Source organism: Lampetra fluviatilis, chromosome 1 (assembly GCF_964198595.1).
Source record: "Lampetra fluviatilis chromosome 1, kcLamFluv1.1, whole genome shotgun sequence".
NCBI classification, from domain to species: domain Eukaryota; kingdom Metazoa; phylum Chordata; class Hyperoartia; order Petromyzontiformes; family Petromyzontidae; genus Lampetra; species Lampetra fluviatilis.
The window spans coordinates 506713-523033 of NC_136275.1; the positions used below are offsets into that span (position 1 = coordinate 506713).

At 53.4% G+C, this 16321-nt stretch overlaps 1 protein-coding gene across 1 annotated transcript in view; it reads right to left on the reverse strand.

Moving 5' to 3' along the window:
* LOC144945609 (V-type proton ATPase 116 kDa subunit a 1-like) overlaps nt 1-14393 on the reverse strand; it is a 77337-nt gene extending 62944 nt beyond the window's left edge. The window contains exon 1 of the mRNA XM_078874171.1: nt 14283-14393. The gene's annotated coding sequence lies outside the window, so the exon portion shown is untranslated. The remainder of the gene's footprint in view (nt 1-14282) is intronic.
* Nucleotides 14394-16321: the final 1928 nt, after the last annotated feature.

Genomic DNA, 16321 nt, shown 5'->3' on the forward strand with positions numbered 1-16321 from the left:
TCCACATTGACACAACAAGCCCCTTAACACTTCACGCGCCGGCTGCAATCGCCCACGAGTTAAAATGTCTCCGCGCTCGGAGCGCCGTGGTGGTATCCATCTCGACGGGCAGCGTCTACATTCCTATTACCAGGGACAGGCCCTTTGCACAGCATCACCATTTTTGACATCGCGAAACCGTGCCGATAATTCTGTACGACCCTGCGTCATTCCGTGTGACCAAGGAGCTCTGCCGCTTGTCGTGCTGCTAAGGCGTGAGTCAATCATGTGTACGCTCTTCGGTGCAATGAAATTATCGAACCCATTTACCGAGGAAAGAGCAGCAAAACCGAAATGGTAATTCGAGTCACCCAAGGGCATTTACTATGCTCTCATCAAGGGTAATCAGCACAATATTCCAAACTATATTCACTAAATTATACCGACAAATGAAGGTGTAAATTTCAAGGAATTAAGTAGAAGCCATCTGACGTGTGCATACAAGTCGCTGTATCAACCAATGGAAGTGATCTACAGGAAAAGATTATGTAAGGCTGCAAATCCTGACTCAAAATAAATATGGGAGCAGAACGACATAATATGCAACCCATTGCACCGAAGTAAATAAAAGATAATGTTCCATGGTCACAACAAAAACACAGAGAATGTATATTGCGAGCGGAAACGTTGGAGGCGGCAGGTTTAAGAGTTAATAATGAAACAAAGAGGCTTCCAAGAGGGGTCCCTTTGGGAATCTGGACATGACTACGAACAGCACCAACGCGGCTGACGAATGCACTTTGCAGTCAGTGGACAACGGTGGATATTAAACACGCAGCGAAAACGTGGATACTCGAAGAAAATTGAACGAAATCTGAAGAGAAAAAAATGCTCACAAAAATGCGTGGAGAAATGCACGCTCAAAATTCCTCTCAGAGATGCGAACACGGACAAACGGATCGGGAAAGACGCACAAATCAAACGTCGCAATGGCCGATCAGAATGGTGCGCAGGCTTCGGCAGAAGAGTTTGCCGCAAGAAGGGATGATGCCAGGTGGACAAGACTGGCGACAGAATGGCGGCCAAAGGCGCGTGCGCACGCAGACACAAAACGATGACGTTTGTTCAAAACGCAGAGATTCAATGGACTGCAACGATGCAGAACACCGTGGAATGGCAATATCTTGTGGATACCCACACCAAGGCATGCTTTACGCTTAGCTGCACATGTCGCCGTCTCATAATTCTGCATTCTACAAACGAATCTCCGAGCCAGCCACCTTCTCTGGCAGGCACAGATCGAACATGATAGGGAGTAAGTGTTGTTTCAATGTTGTCCCATGTGGGTTCACGTTTTAATAGGCCGATAATGTAATAATCTTAATTTTAGAACTTTCGTGACTGCAGGAATTATTATTTGGTTCTTTCGGTTAAGATGATGTAATAACCCAGCGTACCTAACAACATTCGCAATGTTCCACGACAAAATTATCAATGACCAACGAATAGATACGCGCCGCTGCACAACGCGTACTCTCACGGTGACACTTCTACTGACAGCACTGAGCGAGCGTCAGGAGCTCCGAGTCGCAGGCGATTGGTAAAGTAGCAACAGACGCAGAGCGCCAGATGTACAGGTCCAGCCAGTCGAGTGAAGAAGCATCGGCATTGTAACGCCACCAAAAGTGGCCGGAAACATTTTGCATTCTGAGTCACGGGGGAACAAACGATTATTTCCCTCGTGAGCTCGCCAGAGCCACACGCAGTGATTCAGCGAACACACCCGGAGGTGAGATTTGTAAAATGGTCTTCGACCTACACACACACACGGTGTCACCGCAGCATCTACGAGCATGTTTCACAGCGTCAGTCTCTCTGTGCACGCTTTAGCAGGTGTGCTTCGTTAACTACGTAGTGTCTTGCACCCTGCACTGTGTAAACAGTAAGTGCAAATGCACCTCACATTATCGCATGTTCCTGTTGGTGCATATGCACAGCTGATGGGCAACGTCGTTTACTGCTTGCCTAAGCTTGCTGGGAAGACGTAAACCTAACCAGTGACTCGTCAGCCAAACCAGTGTCACCCTAACCGGTGACACGTCACCCTAACCAGTGACACGTCACCCAAACCAGTGACACGTCACCCAAACCAGTGACACGTCACCCAAACCAGTGACACGTCACCCAAACCAGTGACACGTCACCCTAACCAGTGTCAACCTGACCAGTGACACATCACCCTGACCAGTGACACATCACCCTGACCAGTGACACATCACCCTGACCAGTGACACGTCACCTTGACCAGTGACACGTCACCCTGACCAGTGTCAACCTGACCAGTGACACATCACCCTGACCAGTGACACATCACCCTGACCAGTGACACATCACCCTGACCAGTGACACGTCATCCTGACCAGTGACACGTCACCCTGACCAGTGACACGTCACCCTGACCAGTGACACGTCACCCTGACCAGTGACACGTCACCCTGACCAGTGACCCGTTACCCTGACCAGTGACACGTCACCCTGACCAGTGACACATCACCCTGACCAGTGACACATCACCCTGACCAGTGACTCATCACCCTGACCAGTGACACATCACCCTGACCAGTGACACATCACCCTGACCAGTGACACGTTACCCTGACCAGTGTCACCCTGACCAGTGACACGTCACCCTGACCAGTGACACGTCACCCTGACCAGTGACACGTCACCCTGACCAGTGACACGTCACCCTGACCAGTGACACATCATCCTGACCAGTGACACGTCACCCTGACCAGTGACTCATCACCCTGACCAGTGACACGTCACCCTGACCAGTGACACATCACCCTGACCAGTGACACGTCACCCTGACCAGTGACACGTCACCCTGACCAGTGACTCATCACCCTTACCAGTGACACGTCACCCTGACCAGTGACACGTCACCCTGACCAGTGACACGTCACCCTGACCAGTGACACATCACCCTGACCAGTGACACATCACCCTGACCAGTGACACGTCACCCTGACCAGTGACACATCACCCTGACCAGTGACACGTCACCCTGACCAGTGACACATCACCCTGACCAGTGACACGTCACCTTGACCAGTGACACATCACCCTGACCAGTGACACGTTACCCTGACCAGTGACACATCACCCTGACCAGTGACACATCACCCTGACCAGTGACACATCACCCTGACCAGTGACACGTCACCCTGACCAGTGACTCATCACCCTGACCAGTGACACATCACCCTGACCAGTGACACATCACCCTGACCAGTGACACATCACCCTGACCAGTGACACATCACCCTGACCAGTGACACGTCACCCTGACCAGTGACTCATCACCCTGACCAGTGACACATCACCGTGACCAGTGACACGTCACCCTGACCAGTGACACATCACCCTGACCAGTGACACGTTACCCTGACCAGTGTCACCCTGACCAGTGACACATCACCCTGACCAGTGACTCATCACCCAAACCAGTGTCGCCCTAACCGGTGACACGTCACCCTAACCGGTGACACGTCACCCTAACCGGTGACACGTCACCCAAACCAGTGACACGTCACCCTAACCGGTGACACGTCACCCTAACCGGTGACACGTCACCCAAACCAGTGACACGTCACCCTAACCAGTGACTCGTCGCCCTGACCAGTGACACATTAACCTAACCGGTGACATCACATACAAGCACCGCCAATTGCAAGTGGAGGGACTTTCTCCTTTGCTTTTAGTCAACATAAGCCTGATATCATAGAGCATTACACGCTGCTTATTTTACAATGATACAAGTATTAGATTTAAAAAATATTTTTTTCCATAAGAGTACCGCATGTAATCCAATAATGAAATGCCGGTGCCCTTGTGTTGAGTGGACAAGGAACACAGAGGGTTTTAATCTTCTTAAACCAATCAAATATCCTGACCGCAGGCAGGCGAGGCTCGCTTTAATTTGCCTGCCCAGCCCTAAACAAATATGATCACCTGTGAGCGTGATCGGACCAAAAAGGCCGCGCCGGTTTTTTTTGTTGCCAGAGAATCTCTCCACACCGCGATCCTTTTGCCGAGACGAATTCCGCTTGCAGCAGCAGCAGCGGCGGCGGCGGTGGCGGCGGTCAGCCTTCACGCAGCCACCAGAGACACTGCATCGTCACGTGCCAAGTCGGCTGCCCGACTGCCCCGGCGTTTCACGCGTCCATCAATGTTCACGTGTTTTTTTGTTTGTGCCAAGCACCGCGATGAAGTAGCACACCTTGCATCTGTGCTCGTCCCTTCATTTAAATTGTGACTGTGACAAACGCGAGCGGCTACCCCCTCCTCAACGGCTTAAGATGGCGGGTTTATCCGGGGCTCGTCACGATTTCGCGTTACAGTCCGGTGCAAATGCTTCTGCGAGGCGACGTGTTTGCGGCGGGGAGGGGGGGTCACCGTTGTTGGATGCGCCTCCGATTAGCAACGCTCGGCCTAGGTACCGGGTGTGACAGACGTTCACCAGGTGCAGCAGCATCCCGTGTAGCCTTAACAGACTGTCGGGGCAAGTGCTGTTAGCGAGGAGCAGCACCTCTGAAGGCCGGCACGGCACGCGAGGGGGTGGGTGGCCAACACCACACCCGGCCGCCTTTGTCTCCCCAGTGGCGATGTTTACACACCGTACCAGGTACTGTACTCATTTGAGGCCGAGTCGACCTAGCAGAGGTGCAGGACCAGTTCAGATAATCGTCACTAGCGTTGGCCGTGAGCGGGAATCGAATCCGGGTCGCCGGGTTCGTAGCGTAGCGTGGCGCTAGCCGCTGCACCACCGCTCGTTAACAACAACCACACGCACACGGGGTTCAAAAACACACGCACACACACGGGGTTCAAAAACACACGCACACACACGGGGTTCAAAAACACACGCACGCACACGGGGTTCAAAAACACACGCACACACACGGGGTTCAAAAACACACGCACACACACGGGGTTCAAAAACACACGCACACACACGGGGTTCAAAAACACACGCACGCACACGGGGTTCAAAAACACACGCACGCACACGGGGTTCAAAAACACACGCACACACACGGGGTTCAAAAACACACGCACACACACGGGGTTCAAAAACACACGCACGCACACGGGGTTCAAAAACACACGCACACACACGGAGTTCAAAAACACACGCACACACACGGAGTTCAAAAACACACGCACACGGGGTTCAAAAACACACGCACACACACGGAGTTCAAAAACACACGCACACACACGGGGTTCAAAAACACACGCACACACACGGAGTTCAAAAACACACGCACACACACGGGGTTCAAAAACACACGCACACACACGGGGTTCAAAAACACACGCACACACACGGAGTTCAAAAACACACGCACACACACGGGGTTCAAAAACACACGCACACACACGGGGTTCAAAAACACACGCACACACACGGGGTTCAAAAACACACGCACACACACGGAGTTCAAAAACACACGCACGCACACGGGGTTCAAAAACACACGCACACACACGGAGTTCAAAAACACACGCACACACACGGGGTTCAAAAACACACGCACACACACGGGGTTCAAAAACACACGCACGCGCACGGGGTTCAAAAACACACGCACACACACGGGGTTCAAAAACACACGCACACACACGGGGTTCAAAAACACACGCACACACACGGGGTTCAAAAACACACGCACACACACGGGGTTCAAAAACACACGCACACACACGGGGTTCAAAAACACACGCACACACACGGAGTTCAAAAACACACGCACACACACGGGGTTCAAAAACACACGCACACACACGGGGTTCAAAAACACACGCACACGCACGGGGTTCAAAAACACACGCACACACACGGAGTTCAAAAACACACGCACACACACGGAGTTCAAAAACACACGCACACACACGGAGTTCAAAAACACACGCACACACACGGGGTTCAAAAACACACGCACACACACGGAGTTCAAAAACACACGCACACACACGGGGTTCAAAAACACACGCACACACACGGGGTTCAAAAACACACGCACACACACGGGGTTCAAAAACACACGCACACACACGGAGTTCAAAAACACACGCACGCACACGGGGTTCAAAAACACACGCACACACACGGAGTTCAAAAACACACGCACACACACGGGGTTCAAAAACACACGCACACACACGGGGTTCAAAAACACACGCACGCGCACGGGGTTCAAAAACACACGCACACACACGGGGTTCAAAAACACACGCACACACACGGGGTTCAAAAACACACGCACACACACGGGGTTCAAAAACACACGCACGCGCACGGGGTTCAAAAACACACGCACACACACGGGGTTCAAAAACACACGCACACACACGGGGTTCAAAAACACACGCACACACACGGGGTTCAAAAACACACGCACGCACACGGAGTTCAAAAACACACGCACACACACGGGGTTCAAAAACACACGCACACACACGGGGTTCAAAAACACACGCACACGCACGGGGTTCAAAAACACACGCACACACACGGGGTTCAAAAACACACGCACACGCACGGGGTTCAAAAACACACGCACACACACGGGGTTCAAAAACACACGCACACACACGGAGTTCAAAAACACACGCACACACACGGGGTTCAAAAACACACACACGGGGTTCAAAAACACACGCACACACACGGAGTTCAAAAACACACGCACACACACGGAGTTCAAAAACACACGCACACACACGGGGTTCAAAAACACACGCACGCGCACGGGGTTCAAAAACACACGCACACGCACGGGGTTCAAAAACACACGCACACACACGGGGTTCAAAAACACACGCACGCGCACGGGGTTCAAAAACACACGCACACGCACGGGGTTCAAAAACACACGCACACACACGGAGTTCAAAAACACACGCACACACACGGAGTTCAAAAACACACGCACACACACGGAGTTCAAAAACACACGCACGCGCACGGGGTTCAAAAACACACGCACACGCACGGGGTTCAAAAACACACGCACACACACGGGGTTCAAAAACACACGCACGCGCACGGGGTTCAAAAACACACGCACGCACACGGGGTTCAAAAACACACGCACGCGCACGGGGTTCAAAAACACACGCACGCGCACGGGGTTCAAAAACACACGCACGCACACGGGGTTCAAAAACACACGCACACACACGGGGTTCAAAAACACACGCACACACACGGGGTTCAAAAACACACGCACGCACACGGGGTTCAAAAACACACGCACACACACGGGGTTCAAAAACACACGCACGCACACGGGGTTCAAAAACACACGCACACACACGGGGTTCAAAAACACACGCACACACACGGGGTTCAAAAACACACGCACACACACGGGGTTCAAAAACACACGCACACACACGGGGTTCAAAAACACACGCACGCGCACGGGGTTCAAAAACACACGCACACACACGGGGTTCAAAAACACACGCACACACACGGGGTTCAAAAACACACGCACACACACGGGGTTCAAAAACACACGCACGCGCACGGGGTTCAAAAACACACGCACACACACGGGGTTCAAAAACACACGCACACACACGGGGTTCAAAAACACACGCACGCACACGGGGTTCAAAAACACACGCACACACACGGGGTTCAAAAACACACGCACACACACGGGGTTCAAAAACACACGCACGCGCACGGGGTTCAAAAACACACGCACGCACACGGGGTTCAAAAACACACGCACACACACGGAGTTCAAAAACACACGCACGCACACGGGGTTCAAAAACACACGCACGCACACGGGGTTCAAAAACACACGCACGCACACGGAGTTCAAAAACACACGCACACACACGGAGTTCAAAAACACACGCACACACACGGAGTTCAAAAACACACGCACACACACGGAGTTCAAAAACACACGCACACACACGGAGTTCAAAAACACACGCACACACACGGGGTTCAAAAACACACGCACGCGCACGGGGTTCAAAAACACACGCACACACACGGGGTTCAAAAACACACGCACACACACGGAGTTCAAAAACACACGCACGCACACGGGGTTCAAAAACACACGCACGCACACGGGGTTCAAAAACACACGCACGCACACGGAGTTCAAAAACACACGCACACACACGGAGTTCAAAAACACACGCACACACACGGAGTTCAAAAACACACGCACACACACGGAGTTCAAAAACACACGCACACACACGGAGTTCAAAAACACACGCACACACACGGGGTTCAAAAACACACGCACGCGCACGGGGTTCAAAAACACACGCACACACACGGGGTTCAAAAACACACGCACACACACGGGGTTCAAAAACACACGCACACACACGGAGTTCAAAAACACACGCACACACACGGGGTTCAAAAACACACGCACACACACGGAGTTCAAAAACACACGCACGCACACGGGGTTCAAAAACACACGCACACACACGGGGTTCAAAAACACACGCACACACACGGAGTTCAAAAACACACGCACACACACGGAGTTCAAAAACACACGCACACACACGGAGTTCAAAAACACACGCACACACACGGGGTTCAAAAACACACGCACGCACACGGGGTTCAAAAACACACGCACACACACGGGGTTCAAAAACACACGCACACACACGGGGTTCAAAAACACACGCACGCACACGGGGTTCAAAAACACACGCACACACACGGGGTTCAAAAACACACGCACACACACGGAGTTCAAAAACACACGCACACACACGGGGTTCAAAAACACACGCACGCGCACGGGGTTCAAAAACACACGCACACACACGGAGTTCAAAAACACACGCACACACACGGGGTTCAAAAACACACGCACACACACGGGGTTCAAAAACACACGCACGCGCACGGGGTTCAAAAACACACGCACACACACGGGGTTCAAAAACACACGCACACACACGGGGTTCAAAAACACACGCACACACACGGAGTTCAAAAACACACGCACACACACGGGGTTCAAAAACACACGCACACACACGGGGTTCAAAAACACACGCACGCGCACGGGGTTCAAAAACACACGCACACACACGGGGTTCAAAAACACACGCACACACACGGGGTTCAAAAACACACGCACACACACGGAGTTCAAAAACACACGCACGCGCACGGGGTTCAAAAACACACGCACACACACGGGGTTCAAAAACACACGCACACACACGGGGTTCAAAAACACACGCACACACACGGGGTTCAAAAACACACGCACACACACGGAGTTCAAAAACACACGCACACACACGGGGTTCAAAAACACACGCACGCGCACGGGGTTCAAAAACACACGCACACACACGGAGTTCAAAAACACACGCACACACACGGGGTTCAAAAACACACGCACACACACGGGGTTCAAAAACACACGCACACACACGGGGTTCAAAAACACACGCACACACACGGGGTTCAAAAACACACGCACACACACGGGGTTCAAAAACACACGCACACACACGGAGTTCAAAAACACACGCACGCGCACGGGGTTCAAAAACACACGCACACACACGGAGTTCAAAAACACACGCACGCGCACGGGGTTCAATGGAAAAATCCCACAAGAGCCGCACGGTCACATGTCGTGCTGAAAGACGGTGACCATAGCGAGACCGCAAACACAGCAGATTCCCCACCACGCTAACAACGCCTCGCTCCGTGGCATCGGCAGCACGGCATCTTGTTTCCGAGGCTTGCCACGGAAGGCCCTTGCCAGCAAGATGATATTTTATCAATTGCGGCAACCGTGGTGGGCCCCAACGGTTGGTCGACAGGTTTTCTCCGAACCTCGAAAAGAAGAATCCGCGTAATAATCGCGGCAGTTGGCTCCCAAGTGGCCGCGAGATGCCGTGCCACGGAGGGCACCAAATGGCTCGTGTTGAAATGCAGGAAATGAAACGGCGCGTCGCGACGCGCGCGTGCAGAGCCGCTTTTTCCTGCGTGCGAACGGATCAGACGGCCAGTTCGTAATTCGGCATTAAAAGTCTTTCAGCGGCATTAAGTCTCAAGAGTTTTCCTAATCACACGCGCGCTAGAAGAGCTTTCCCTGAGCAAGTAAAATGTCCTGAGAGGGCTGGACTAGGCACAGAACTGCATCAGGGATGCCCTAGCAAACACATTCCTGCGGAGGGAGCTGGTAGGAACGCTGGGTTGCTCGGTCAATGGCCAGGGTCAACGGCGGCGTGGTGTATTCCGCAAATATGGCCGACTGTGAGGGTGGGCACAAGCCGGCGTGAGTAGGTTAAACGTTGAGTTTTATAAGGGCACCACGGGGTGACCAGCCCCTCCCCACCCAGCCCCACCCCTTCCACACCCCACCCAGCTCCACCCAGCCCCTCCCCACCATCCCCTCCCCACCATCCCCTCCCCACCATCCCCTCCCCACCATCCCCTCCCCACCATCCCCTCCCCACCATCCCCTCCCCACCATCCCCTCCCCACCCAGCCCCTCCCCACCCAGCCCCTCCCCACCCAGCCCCTCCCCACCCTCCCTTCTCCACCCAGCCCCACCCCTCCCATTTTTGGATGCACGACGGACGGACACAATAATCCCGTGGGCTGGTGTAAGCAGGAGGTTTCTACCAGTAAAATACCTTCACATGGTGCAATCAGTACTGCTGGTGAATCCGACTTTGCCGTGGCATTCGTCACGACTTGCCACAACGAAATGTTCATGTAAAGTCACAATAAAATAATGTTCCGCACAGCACACAGGCTTTGATGAGAATGAACAGCAGTTATATTGCTCAATTACGTCATGGATCACAAAATACTGAGCTGGCATTTGCAATGGAAATTGCAATTACAAGCGATGTCCATTCTGATTGTAACGATTTTTCTCCTGGAGAAAATCGTAGAAATAAATATTTGACGTGTCCGTACGGAATTTCAAATCAGCGAGCAGTAGTTAACAGAACATTGAACCTCTGTAGAACAGAACCATTCCGTAATTTCATTTTTAAAAATCCCATCATCAGCCGCTGTTGGATGATGTTCTTTCCCCATCCCCCCCAAGTCGTTGCCACGTCTCGTGGACTTGCGGTGAACACACCGCACGCAAAATTAAATACATTTCAAACTTAAAGCAAGAAATACATTATCATAATGGCAATGTCCTCCTCGTGGTTCATGCGGCGTGACGCGTGGTCGCTGCGTGAGCAATACTCATCATACGAGTTGCTAAAGATATCGGGGAGAGACTCAATTCGCTTGGAAACTGAGGCTCACGTTTCAGACGGCAGATCTCTTATATATACCCACATGTGCCAGGGGAATTATTCTGTCGTGTGACCTTGACACGGTGATAGCTAGTAAATCAGGGATGCGATTCAATCCAACAAAACATTACTTTAGCCTAATTTTTTACCATCTTTTTGTATTGTTTCTTGATTCCGTCTTGTTTGAGACACGTGTTGTCTCCAATGCCTTAAACACAGCATGTACATGGAGAGCCCTTGTGTCAATCCAATGCTGGATGAGAGTCTCCACATAAATGTTGAAATAAGTTCAACATACATACAGGGCACATGACAGTACTGTACATTCAAGGCAATGCTGTGCGATAATTACAGGATGACTACAAAACCACACTGTGATACTGATCAATTATGGGTTCACGACTCGCCAACACACCGATGTGCTGAAGTGATAACACGAGTTGGCACATTCTGTTTACGCGACAAACCATGAATAATTGGCCGTGTCGGGTGGTGGCGGGTTTAACGACACATTTATATTTACGGGATCTAATCCAAAAAAAAACTTAATTGTGGATATTATGCTCTACTAATGACAGTACACTGACAGTAGAGTGACAGCATACAGTAACAACAACAACCTCCATTCACCACTAGATGGCGATGATGTCATCACGACTCTTGTGCCAGGCTATGTGCACCTTGAGGCCACGTGAATTATCGAACGCCCACTGGCAGGTCACGGGGCAGACCCAGGTGCCGCGGGTCGACTGACTGAGATGACTGGCTGATGCACCACCTGTGCCCCCTACTGTGCCAACTTGCTGTGCTTTAGCCACCCGGCGCTCCGCTCGTTGTTGTGAGCGTCGCTCCTCCGCCCTCCGTTGTTGTTGGAGGGCGACTGCCTCCAACTGCCCAGTAGCGTCCTTCACGAGCCTCCTCCACAGAGGCCGATCTTGACACCGCTGGTACCAGTCATCGGCAAGTCCACTCAGCTCCACGTCCTTCTGTATCACATCACTCCATCTCTTCTCTAGCCCGTCCCGCGCCCGTTTAGCCCCCTCGATCCGGCCGAACAAAAGCTGTTTAGGCATGCGGTGGCTGGGCATGCGGGTTACATGACCCAGCCAACACAGCCTTGCCTGCTGGAGGAGCTCACCCATGGGACTTTGTCCACATCTTTCAAGGATTTGTGAGCTCCTCACACAATCCAGCCTGGTTAAACCCAGGATGGATCGTAGGCAGGCCAGCCTAAATGTTTCTAACCGGCGAAGATGTTCCGTTTCGCAAGCGTAGAGAAGGGAGGGAATGACCATGGCCGAGAAGACCTGAAGCTTCGTGCGGAGCGACAGACCAGGTAGCTTCCACACAGCGTTACGCAACCGATGAAAAGATATTGCTGCTCAACTGATTCGGAGTGAGACCTCTGCTGTTAAACCGGAGCCGGTCATGAGCACACTGCCAAAGTGTGGGAAACTCCACTCTCTCCACAACTGCCCCATCACCAATTGGGAGTTGTGGGGGTGGAGTGTCCGATGGTACCAAATACCCAGGCAGGTGCTTAGTTTTGGTGGGGCTGATGGTAAGGCCCCACCTCTTAGTGGCACGCTCCAGTTTCAGCAGCAGCGCCTCCAACTCATCCTCTGAATGAGCAGCAATTACCAGATCATCGGCATACATAACGTGGTTGACTAATAGGGAGCCATCCCTTGATCGCACCCGGGCATCGATCAGCCTCCCATTGTATCTGTACCAGATGGAAATTCCTCCGGCACAGCTATTGAAGGCTTCGCGACCTACGTGGTCAAAATATGTTAAATACAGTAACTCCATCACACACAATAGGAATGACAGCATCGATATGACACACTGAGAGTATAGGCTACACCACGTAATGACAGTACATACTGTATTACTGATGACAGCACTAATCACATCACACGTTAGATGACAATACACACTGGCAGTACACGCAGTACACACAGTACAATCTGACAGTAGCATGTGTAGGTGGACAGGATGCAATGGCAGTACATACACCACACAGTTCACAACGACGACAGTACAATGACGGTACCCACTCCAACACAAGGCAGCACTGATGACAGCACGAATGACGTCACACGTACATGACATTACACTACACACCACCGTACAATCTGGCAGTACACACGCCTGTCGTGCCACAGGGTTCAATGACAGCACACAGCACGACAGTACACAGCAGTGCCCACGACAGCAGCGACACGACACGCCGGCAGTACACGGCTGACAGTACACGCTGACAGTGCACGGCCGCAGTACACGGCCGACAGTACACGGCCGCAGTACACGGCGCCGACAGTACACGGCGCCGACAGTACACGGCGCCGACAGTACACGGCGCCGACAGTACACGGCGCCGACAGTACACGGCGCCGACAGTACACGGCGCCGACAGTACACGGCGCCGACAGTACACGGCGCCGACAGTACACGGCGCCGACAGTACACGGCGCCGACAGTACACGGCGCCGACAGTACACGGCGCCGACAGTACACGGCGCCGACAGTACACGGCGCCGACAGTACACGGCGCCGACAGTACACGGCGCCGACAGTACACGGCGCCGACAGTACACGGCGCCGACAGTACACGGCGCCGACAGTACACGGCGCCGACAGTACACGGCCACAGTACACACTGACAGTGCACACTGACAGTACACACTGACAGTACACACTGACAGTGCACGAGTGCGCCAGCTGCCGCCGGCGTCTGCGTGGTCCCCGCAGCCTGCGCGGTAGGCCGCGCGGCCCGCCCGAACGCCCCGGGTGGGGGCGGCTTCACTCACTCACGACAACAACAACAGCAGCAGCAGCAGCGGCAATGACTCTCCCCTCTCGGCACTAGACGGATCCGCCTTGCCGCTGCCGCCACCGCTCCGTGTGTACACAACAAACACAGCGAGCGAGCGCGCTACCTGGGGGGGCTGATGCTGCTGCTGCTTCTCGCTCGGCTCTCGCTCACTCCGCCATCCGGAAACAGAGGCCCACGTCCCGGCGCGCCGACGTCATAATCTCATGCGGCGTGACGTCACGCATCGGGCGCTGCAGCGGGGTGACGTCACGCATCGGGCGCTGCAGCCCGATGGGTGACGTCACGCGCTCTCCGGGCCATTGCGGCATTTTTGTTTTTGACGCGAACCGGGTGGGGGGGAGGGAGTTTGGCTTCGAAGTGCACCTAGCCTGGCACAGGGCGCCGTGGTGACGTCATCGTCGCTTCGTGGCGAATGGCAGGGTATTGGTGTTGGGTGGGAGGGGGGTGATGACGTCACAGGCCATCACCAGCTGTGTCACGTGGTGACCTTCACCAGCCACCACGTGCGGGGGAGCCACTCACACGGTGACGAAGCCAGAGAGAAGGACACGTGACGTGTAGTGTGGGACCTGAACAGTGGACACGTGACGTGTATAGTATGGGACCTGAACAGGCGGGCACGTTTCCACTCAGCGCGATGGGAAATGCCTTCGCAGGCGAGGCTCTGCACGCTTCGTGTGAGAGTGCGTGGCCGTGGCAGATGCCCCTCCTGGCTTCGCGAAACAATTCGAGGCCGTCGTCCAAAGAGCCGACACTGACCGGGGGCCACGCGCTGTGGGCCAACGCTCACGGCCATCGCCTCGCGGGACCAGCTTGGAGCCCTCGGCAGGCCAGCGAAGAAACAGGAGCACAATTAAAAAACCTGGAGCCAAATCCTGAAAACCACATTCTGACATCTGCCACAACAACAACAAAATCAACATCTCTTAGGGGTATCGGAATAGCTACACTAGAGCTGGTGACTAAGATGGGGGCACCGCACTACTGGAACCTTCGGTCCCTGATAACCGACAGAGCACAGACCGCCAACAACCAGAGCGAAGGTCGTGGCTTCCCACGCGCCCACGCGCTGGTGTCCTTCTCAAAACCCACCATCGCTACGACCGCACACAGGAGGAGATCGAGCAACGGAAGCAGCCCTCGCAGGCCACGACATTCAAGAGGCACCGGGATGTGTGGTGGCCTGTGTCCTGAGTTCCTCAAGTGACTGGGACTATACATGGACAATGGCTTGCACCCCTCTTCATCATCATCACACACAGGACAGGCACAATCCCGACATAATGGGAGCAAGCAAGAGTCGTGGTGGCAGTGATGAGGAGGGATGGGGCAGCGTCGCTGTATCAACGACGCAATGAAGTGGCATCAACACAGCCAGACAGGGCCAGTGGCATTCAGCGGTTAATGAGACATTTCTCACACACTGCCAGTGAGTCCACAGTCTTCTTCTAGATTTGAAGCTTTCGTGACTGCAACGCATCATACTCTTAGGTTTTTTCGGTAAAGTCACGTAGGTAATTTTTTTTTTTTATTAATGAAAGTAATAATAGAAATAATATAAAATAGTAAATCACGACGTTTCGGAGGCAACACAAGTCTCCGTCATCAGGTGGGACCGTCACAGCTAGATTTACTGTATCAAGTGAGGCAAAACATTTCAAGATACAAGTTCTTAAATACAAGTTAAGGGGGGGAGGAGCTTATCTGAGTGTGGTAGCCAATGAATGGAACGTATTGGGGGGGGGGCGGGGCTAACAACAGGTGCACATGCTAAAGGTCACAGTGTTCTTGCCAACGACAACCACCTCCAGCCATCGTCAACAGACACCTCGACAACACTCCGCGACTCGAGTCCTGATCCCCCTCCTGGGATCGCGCTGCTGCTGCTGCTGCTGTCACCGCCCTCGCACTCCACGTGTCCAATTCCCCCCCCCCCCTCTTACCCCACCCCCCTTACCCCACCCCTCCAGGCCGTCGGCTCCGGTGCAGTTGCACCGCCTGCACTCTCCATGGCTACGCCACCACGGCTGCGTTCACGGGGCGCGGTGTTGCAACGCGTCTCACCCAACACACAACCAGGAAGACGACGACACTCGCAGAGCCCCAAGGGCTCTTGACCACGTGGCATCTTGCAGTCGAAGA